Consider the following 9331-nt stretch of genomic DNA (forward strand, 5'->3'; position numbering starts at 1 on the left):
AAAAAATGAATAAAAAAAACATTTTAATGTCCAAGTGAAATCAAATTTCTATTTCAATTAATTAAAAAGGGTAAATAGTACATGCATAAAGCACGTCTAAAAAGTGAGTGACCGAGCAAGAAAGAGACTACTGAGGGAGGAAACCAAGACACCTATGACTCCTCTGAAGGAGTTCCAAACTTCAACAGCTGAGATGGAGAGACTGTTCATGAAACAACTGTTGTCTGTTCTTCACCAGTCAAAGCTTTATGGAGACAAAGAGAAAAGACTGCAAATTAAATCTGGAACAGAGTTCACCAGAAGACATGTGGAGACTCTGAAGTCAACTGGAAGAAGGTTCTTTGGTCTGATGAGACCAGAATGGAGCTTTTTGTCCATCAGACTGGATGACATGTTTGGAGGACACCAAACACTGAACATCATCACAAATACATCATCCTCACTCTGAAGCATGGAGGTGGCAGCATCATGATGGTTGAGGCTTTTTTTTGTATAACTCACCTGTATAACACAGATATTTTCACACAGCAGTAACGTGTCTTTTCCATTATTTAATTTATGTTCAAGTAGCTTTTTTCTCTGGATAACGGGAAGAATTTTCTCAGCCCGGCTGACCAGCAGCAGATGGTTCTCACCATAAGAACCGGGTTCTGCTCCAGGCTTCTTCCTGTCAAAAGGGAGGTTTTTCTTGTTGCTTTAGGGAATCTCTGAGGGTTCAGGCCATTTAGGTTCTGTGAAGCGTCTTGAGACAATCTGAACTGTTATAAATATAATTGAACTGAATTCAATTTTTGTGTCTATTAGGGAACATCCTGGCTCTATTACTTTGTGAGGCAGATATTTTCCTCTGTAAGGTAACTAGTAGTAACAAATGTTTTTAGTGGTTTTGCTCACTTTTAAGACTGAATATCCTGAATTTAAACAACAGAAAACCACCTGTGCCTGCATAAGACATCATGTTTTCATTTTCTTTGCTGGTTTTCCACATTTTGTAGGAATAGTGATGGAATTTTACTCGTAGACTGATGGAATATGCCCTCTCATCAGTGTTGTTCCTTGTCGCTTTGCTGTCCAGGTAACGTGAAGGTGAGTCACTGCAGCGACAGAACAATGCTCTCTAAACACCAGCGTCGGTTACCAAACACACTCTCAGCTTACATGGCCGTCTGCGACATTTCACACCGACTCTCTGCTTTGTTTCCTTCAGTGAGCTTCTCAGTCGGTGATGTAGCAGAAAAATAAAAGTTTAACAGACTGAGAGGTTCACAGGTCAGTGCAGAAACTCAGAGCAGAAAGAGGCGCTTGACTTGTTGACCTCGGTAACCGAACACCGTCGGCCTATTTACTGCGAGACGCTGAAGGTGGACAGCACTGGAAAAAATCATCTGTAAACAAACAAACAAACATGAATCATATCTGAAGCATCTGCCAGCGAGGATGCAAAAAACAAACACTAAAAACAGTGGAAAACTGATACATGTAACTGTCTATCTAAATCTATCTATTTATGACATTTACAGTTGAAACCGGCTTTTTAACAGTCCACGTGTAAAATTAATCCTGTGATTTTACTGTATAGTATCTACAATTTACCAAAGCAAAAATAAAGTCAAATAATACTTATAACAGATTTACTACGTTTCAGTGTATCACTTGCATATTTACCGATATAAAATCAGATAATTTGAAGGTTAAACATTGTAAAAGATTTATTAAATACTGATTTTTAACGTAGATGTCATTTAGAGTTTTGTCCTGATTTTTAAAAATTGTATTAGGAGGCTGAAGGATGGAGACTGGAAGGTGGAGGTTGAAGAGTGAAGGCTTTAGGCTGGAAGATGGAGGCTTTAGATTAGAGGATGGAGGCTTTAGATTGGAGGATGGAGGATAGAGGCTTTAGGCTGGAAGATGGGGGCTTTAGGGTGGACGATGGAGGCTTTTTGGTTGGAGGATGGAAGCTAGATGATGGAGGAGGATAGAGGCTGGAGAAGGCTGGAGGCTGGATGCTTGTGGAGGCAGCGGGTGGGCGTGCTGGAGGCCACAGCGTGCCGTCGGCCAGGCGAGTCCAGACCTGCCTCTGAATGCTGAGCTGCCTGCTGGACTTGGAGCGAGTCAAAGAGAGCAGAAAACATCTGAACAAGGCCGTCCAGCTCCGTCTTTTTACCGACTCTCTCAGCGTTTGGCGCTGCTCATAAGCATCTGCCACAGAGGACAATTTCTCCGATTCCCGCTCTTTACTCGCTGCTTTCCAGACTTTAATTTGATTTCTTTATGTCTTTGTTTGTTTCACAGCGGAGGGAAGCTTTGAGACGCTGCTGCTTTACATTTCTTAGACTCTACCATCAATAGGTGAGCTGCCGTGGCGACGGTGGCCACAAAGCCTCCCTCACGTCCTCCTGGTGGGGTCGGTCCAAACCTCACAGCCGGCGGTTCACCTCCAGCAAACACTGCTACTCTGTTGTTGTCTGGATCATCAGCTCTGACTGATGAGACACGACGTTTCCCAAACAGCTCGCTGTTTCTGGCAGTGTTCTTTGACATTACCTACAAGTTGTAATAATGTTTTGAAGAAAATGTTTTATTCAGATCACATCTCTAAAAAGAACTCACCAAATGTTCTGCTGTCGGCTGCCAGAGTCAACACAAGAGTCTTCGTGCTGTTGTCCAAAATGTCTCGAAATTCCTTCAAAACTATTCAGTGACTCAAAACTTGTCTGAAGTGACAAAACCATGTTCAAAATAACTCAAAACTCTTAAAAACATCTCAAAATGAGTTCATAATGACTCGAAATCTGTCTAAAGTGACTTAACGTTCCTTCTAAATTACTAAAAATGTGTGCAAAATTACTCAAAATTTGCAAAATTCCTTCAAAATGTGTTAAAATTATTCAAAATGGATCCAGCTGGACTCAAAACTCCATACAAATGAATTAAATGATGTTCAAGATGAATGATTATGTGACCAAAGTAATACAAAACGACCCTAAATGTGTCCAAAGTAACCCGAAACCCCTCAAAAACAACTCAAAACATGGTCAAGAGACAAAAACTCGATCAAGACAATTCAGAACTTTGACCAGATTATGACAAACAAAGCAAATGTTCTGCACAAAAGAGTCTTCATGCACTCAAAAATGGCTCAAAGTGTGTTCAAAATGACTCAAAACTTGTTCGAAATGACTTCAACTTCCTCAAAACAATTCAAAGCAGGTTTAAAATTGCATTTATTTTGCATTTAAAACTACTCAGAACTCATTCAGAACAACTCTATTCAATGACTCAAAACTTGTTAGAAGTGAAAAAAAAACTTGTTCAGAATCACTCAAAACTCTTCAATGCAACTCAAAACGTGTTCAAAATGATTCACAATTTGTCCAAAATGACTAAAAACATCTTCAAGGGCATTAAAATTACTCAGAATGGATCCAAATTGACTGAAAACACCTTAAAAATGTATTAAGATGTTCAAGATGACCCAATATGTGACCAAAATAATTTAAAATGTGTTCAAAATTAACCAAAATGTGTCCAAAAAACAGCTTAAAAACAACTCAGGGCGTGTTTAAAATGACTCAGAAATTATTCAGAACCTCTCAAAGCATGGTCAGAATGGAAAAAAAAAAACTCCTTTAAGATGATTCAGAACTGTGGCAAGATTGACCAGATCACCACAAACAAAGCAAATGTTCTGCTGTTGGCTGCAGGAGTGAACACAAGCATCCTCATCCACGTCCAGCATCTGAGTAGATCCCTGTTATTGATGGTAATGTCCCCACAGCAACAGGAGATCCATCAGTGTTAGCTTTATCTTTATTTATATCAATAAACAAGCACAACACTCACTGATCCTCTCTGAGAATGTTTAAATATGTCTTTGAATTGAAATGTGTGTTAATTTGTGCTCTCCATCCACTACCAGAGGTCCTCACACTTCCTGCTCCCCTGTAGCTCCTCCTCCAATCAGAAGCCCCCGTCTTTCTCACCTGTCATCTTTCTGTAGCTTGTTATTTAACTGTCATTTTTTTTGTCTTTTTATTTTACTAACTTTTCCCATTTTTGGTGAAATAACAGATAATAATTTAAAATCACAAAGAAAAGAATTGATTTGCACGTTAAAATAAATAAATTAAAAATAAACAGGCCAAAACTGTAAATAATGTCCACTTCAAAAATAGTCATTTGTTTTTTTAATAACATTTGACTGTAAAATTACCATTTATAACTGTTTCAGTCAGCAAAAATATATTTATTTATTATTTATTTTATTTATCATTGCTGTTATTTTACATTTTAACTGCAATAAAACGAAACAAAACAAAAATGAAAAAAAATAGGCCAAAACTGTACATCACATCCACATCAAAGCATCTGTTATTTTTTGTTCTTTCACAAAGATTAACTGTAAGGCAATAAATTCATTAAAGCTAAAACAAACTCGTTGTTATTTTACATATATTTGTTTTTTGATATTGTCTTTCAAATAGCAACAAATATTTGTGAAATAAGATTCAAACACAGCAAAAGTGTAATTTTAGAGTTGAAAGTTCCGCTTTGTTACTTTGATTTTACTGGTTATTATCTATGATTTAACAAAAAAGGACAAATCTGTGGAAAAAACTGCAAACAGTTTTTTAAAAAATGTCAGTTTCAGTGGAAGTGAGGTTTTCCTTTAGCTCGATTTTTCCAAACTGAGGAGTGAAGCTGCAGGTTTAATACGTGAGCGAGTAACTGCTGCAGCCGACCAATGATTGACTGAAACATCAGCTGCAGGAACCTTGTTGTTTAAATCATTGTCTGCAGCAGTTCATCGTCTTCACAGTGATCAGATGTTAAAGTCAAAGCAGCTTCAGAACCAGGAGACAGTTTATTATCTGCTGTCGACCAGATTCAGCCTCAGAGCGAACAGATGCTGGTTCCTGATCTTCACCCCCAGCAGACAAACACTTATTAACTGAGAGGAATGTCAACAGAGGATGGAGGGGGAGGAAGGAGTCGCCCTCCTCCCCCTCCGTCCTCCTACATTTACTCCTCGTTAAACTCCTCCTCCTCCTTCAGTCATGAGACGCTTCCAGAGTTTTCCACAGGGATTCAGTTGCCATGAACGAATCAGCGTCCTCTGCACACGGAAGTTTATTGTATGCTATAATTTACATTTATTTTTAAAAATTCTATGTTTTGAACAGTTGCAACAGAAACGTTCTGAACCTTTTCTCATTATTTTGCATTTTTTTTCTGTTTTGTTAAATTACAGCTAATAACCAGTAAAATCAAAAGAAAAAAAGTTGAATATTTCACCTTAATAGCATCGTTTTACTGCATATAAACCAGCAAAAGTATCATATTTTACAGAAATCTGACAGAAAAATCAAGCATAAGAAGGATTAAAACTGTTGTTCGACTGTTCAACTTTACAGATAACATCAAATGTCAATAAACATCTGTAAGGTAACAAAATATTACTGCTGATTGAACTGCAGTATTGAATTGTAGAATTTAAAGTCAAGCTGTGCAAAATTTAAAAAAAAAAACAACTGATTTTTGCCACCCATTAAAAATCTAATCTTAAAATCACAATTTGTTACTGAAACTGTCCAAAGTACGACACAAAACAAGATTCTGAATAACCATAACGCCACTAAAAATGATCAAAAGGACATTTTAAATATCCAAAATGAGATCTAAAATGAGCAGTAGGAAACTCATAATAACCACAATGCCACTCAAAATAGTCAAAACAAGTTACAGGAGGAGACTCAGACTGTCCACATCTGTGTTTGGTCTCAGCCTGGTTCTTCAGCTCAGGGTCCACTCTGTGATGGTGGTCTGGTCTCTGTAAACGCGTCATTGTAGGAGAAAGCTGAATAAATTAGCAAACAGAGACTCCATCACCTGATTCTGCTGCAGCACTAATCTGATAAATCTGCTGTCAGCTTCAACACCTCCTCAGATGATCCTGACTTCCAGATGTTTACTGAGCTGCTTCCTGGATGAGTAAATAGGAAGTGTTTATAGGTGTAATCATGACAACAAAGGTCCTCGAACCCTCACTAAGTTCACGACGGTTGGTTTTCTGAGTGAAACTCTGAGGTGAGTTTATCCTGCTGCAGCACAAATCCTGCAAAACAAAGACTGGAGCATCTCTGAAGAATAAACTTCAAGATACAAATGATCAGTGAACCAATGAAGACACACAAAATGAGTAAAATGATATTATTAACAACCAAAAGGACATTAAAAATGACCCCAAAGAGACAAAACGACCAAAATCATGTTAAGAAGATGAACAAAACAAACTTCAAAACGACTAAAACAAACTTCAAAATGTCTAAAATAATACTTAAAAACACATTCAAATGAACAAAACAAGACCTAGAACAACAACAAAAAAACTTCAAAATGACCTGAATAAGACAAAAAAACGATTCAATATGAACATAAAGACAGTAAAATGTCCAAAACAAGGCTCATAATGAGCAGCAAGAGCAGAAATGACCAAAATAAGACACAAAATGGCTAAAACTAACTTTAAAATGACCTAAATAAGACACAAAATGATTAAAACTAACTTTAAAATGACCTTAAAAAAGGCAGAAAATGAACAAAACAATATGCAAAAGCACCAAAATAACCAGAACAAGATTAAAAAATGACCCGAAGAAGATTCCAAAATGTCTCAAATAAGACTCAAAATGACAAAAACAACAGTGAAAATGACCAAAATAAGACACAAAATTAACAAAACAATATGCAAAAAGCTCAAAATAAGAGCCAAAATGTCTAAAACAAGACTCAAGATGACAAAACTAAACTTCTCAATGGCCTAAATAAGACACAAAATGAACAAAACAATATGTAAAAAGAGCAAAATAAGACTCAACATTACCAGAACTAGATTCAAAAATGACCCAAATAAACTTCGAAATGTCTAAAATAACACTCAAAATCAACAAACACATTGAAATGACCAAAATAAGAATTAAAGTGATGAAAGCAAACTTCAAAATGACCTAAATAAGACAAAAAAAGAACAAAACAAGACTCAAAATATGCAAAACAAGACTTGAAATGTGCAAAACAAGACTTGAAATGTGCAAAACAAGATTTGAAATGTGCAAAACAGGACTTGAAATGTGCAAAAAAGACTTGAAATGTGCAAAACAAGACTTGAAATGTGCAAAACAAGACTTGAAATGTGCCAAACAAGATTCGAAATGTGCAAATGAAGACTCAAAATGTGCAAAACAAGACTCGAAATGTGCAAAACAAGACTCGAAATGTGCGAAACATGTCCCAGCTTTTATTTGGATTCATGTTTTTAACGCTTTCCTGTCTCTCCTCATCCACCGACCTTTACCATGACCTTGCTCCTCAGCCCCGCCTCAGTATCGGCCGCTCTGCATGATTTGAAAGTCAGCAGTTGACAAAAAGCCTGTGAGCCTTAAAAAGCAGCGGATTAAGGAATCAGCAGCTCGACTCAGGAGTTAAGCGGCCGTGAATGAGATGTGGCGACTCACAAACAAAGATACTGTGTCACTCAGAGGAACGCTGACGTCACGACCCACAAAAGAGCAACGCCGTAAAATACCCTGCAGCTCTACGACCAAACACGCAGCTCAGCTTCTGCCAAGGCTTTTCTCTGAGGAAACACTTCACACTGGATCCTCATTTTGATCCATATTCAGTAAATTAGGCTCCTCTCGGCTCACGGGTGGCCCGGTTTGGCCTGCAGGCCCTCGTAGTGGTCTCCATGGGGATGGGCAGGACGTGGGGAGGTATCCGGCTTACTGGAAACTTGCTTTATTGTTGACTTTCAGGAATGAGGAGGGGGCTGAGCAGCAGGGGAGGAGGGACGACGTCTGGTAGCGAGGCTCAGCTGGAGCTTTACTTTAACGCCGACCAGCCCACCTCACAGCCAAGGTGCCACGAGAAGGGCGAAGTGACCAGAAATGTACAAAATAAGATGTAAAATGACAACAAAACCGCATTCACATGTCCAAAGTGAGATGTAAAAGATTAAAAAGATGTAGAAAATGTCTAAAACAAGATGCAAAGTGACCAAAGAACATAAAAAATGTCCAAAATATGATGCACAATAACCAAAGATACACTAGAAAGGTGAAAATGACAAACAGACAGGATTGCCACAGTGAATGCGTAGTCCTGACAGTGAAGCACGGCAACATCGTGACTCTCTTTGTGGTTGTTTTGTCTCTTAATGGTCATTTTGTGTGTCTTTGTGGTCATTTTATATTTATTTGTAGTAGCTGTAAGAGAAATTTTTGGTCTTTTTGTGTTTCTTTGTGGTAATCTTGTGTCTGTTTGTGATCATTTTGTGTATCTTTGTGGTCATTTAGTGTATGTAGGGTCATTCTGTGTTTCGTTGCGGTTGTTTCATATGTGTATTTTTGCTCATTATCTGTGTCTTTGTGGTTGTTTTACATCTCTTTGTGATGGTATTTGTCTCTCCTGGCGTCCTAGGATTACCACAGTGAATACATAGCCCTGACAGTGAAGCACGGAGATATCTTGAGTCTTTTTGTGGTTGTCTTGTCTCTTAATGGTCATTTTGTGTGTCTTTGTGGTCATTTTCTGTTTCTTTGTAGTTGCTTTAGTAATCTTTTTGGTCTTTTTGTGTTTCTTTGTGGTTATCTTGTGTCTGTTTGTGATCATTTTGTGTCTCTTAATGGTCATTTTGTGTTTATGGTCATTTTATGTTTCTTTGTAGTTGTATTAAGAGTCTTTTTGATCTTTTTGTGTTTCTTTGTGGTTATTTTGTGTCTGTTTGTGTTCAGTTTGTGTCTTTATGGTCATTTAGTGTATGTTGTGTCATTCTATGTTCTTTTTGCGGTTGTTTTGTGTGTATTTTTGGTCCTTATCTGTGTTTTTGTGGTCATTTTACATCTCTTTGTGATATTTGTCTCTCCTGACCTCCTAGGACTACCACAGTGAATGCATAGTCCTGACAGTGAAGCACAGAGATGGGAGTGTGATGATGTGGAACTGCATGAGTACAGATGGTGTTGGGAAAACTTAAAATTCTGGACTTAAGGTTTACAGATGAACCATGAATGTCTGAGGATAAACCATAATACTGTCTGACAAAATGAGTCCCAGGCTGCAGAAGAAGAGGCATATTTATTCTGATAAAAACTCGTTTACATGTTCTAATGATGGATTATAGTGTACTTTAAAATATGTTAACACTCTGCTGTTGAAGTCCGTTTCTTTAAGAGAGAAAACTCATAAAATTTAACTGACAGAGAATTTAAACAGCTCAATAAGAGTCCACTGAGCTTGGTGTTTATCAAATATAATGCTTTAACGCCCTCTA

The sequence above is a fragment of the Acanthochromis polyacanthus genome, chromosome 21, assembly GCF_021347895.1.
Source record: "Acanthochromis polyacanthus isolate Apoly-LR-REF ecotype Palm Island chromosome 21, KAUST_Apoly_ChrSc, whole genome shotgun sequence".
In the NCBI taxonomy this organism is placed as follows: Eukaryota; Metazoa; Chordata; class Actinopteri; family Pomacentridae; genus Acanthochromis; species Acanthochromis polyacanthus.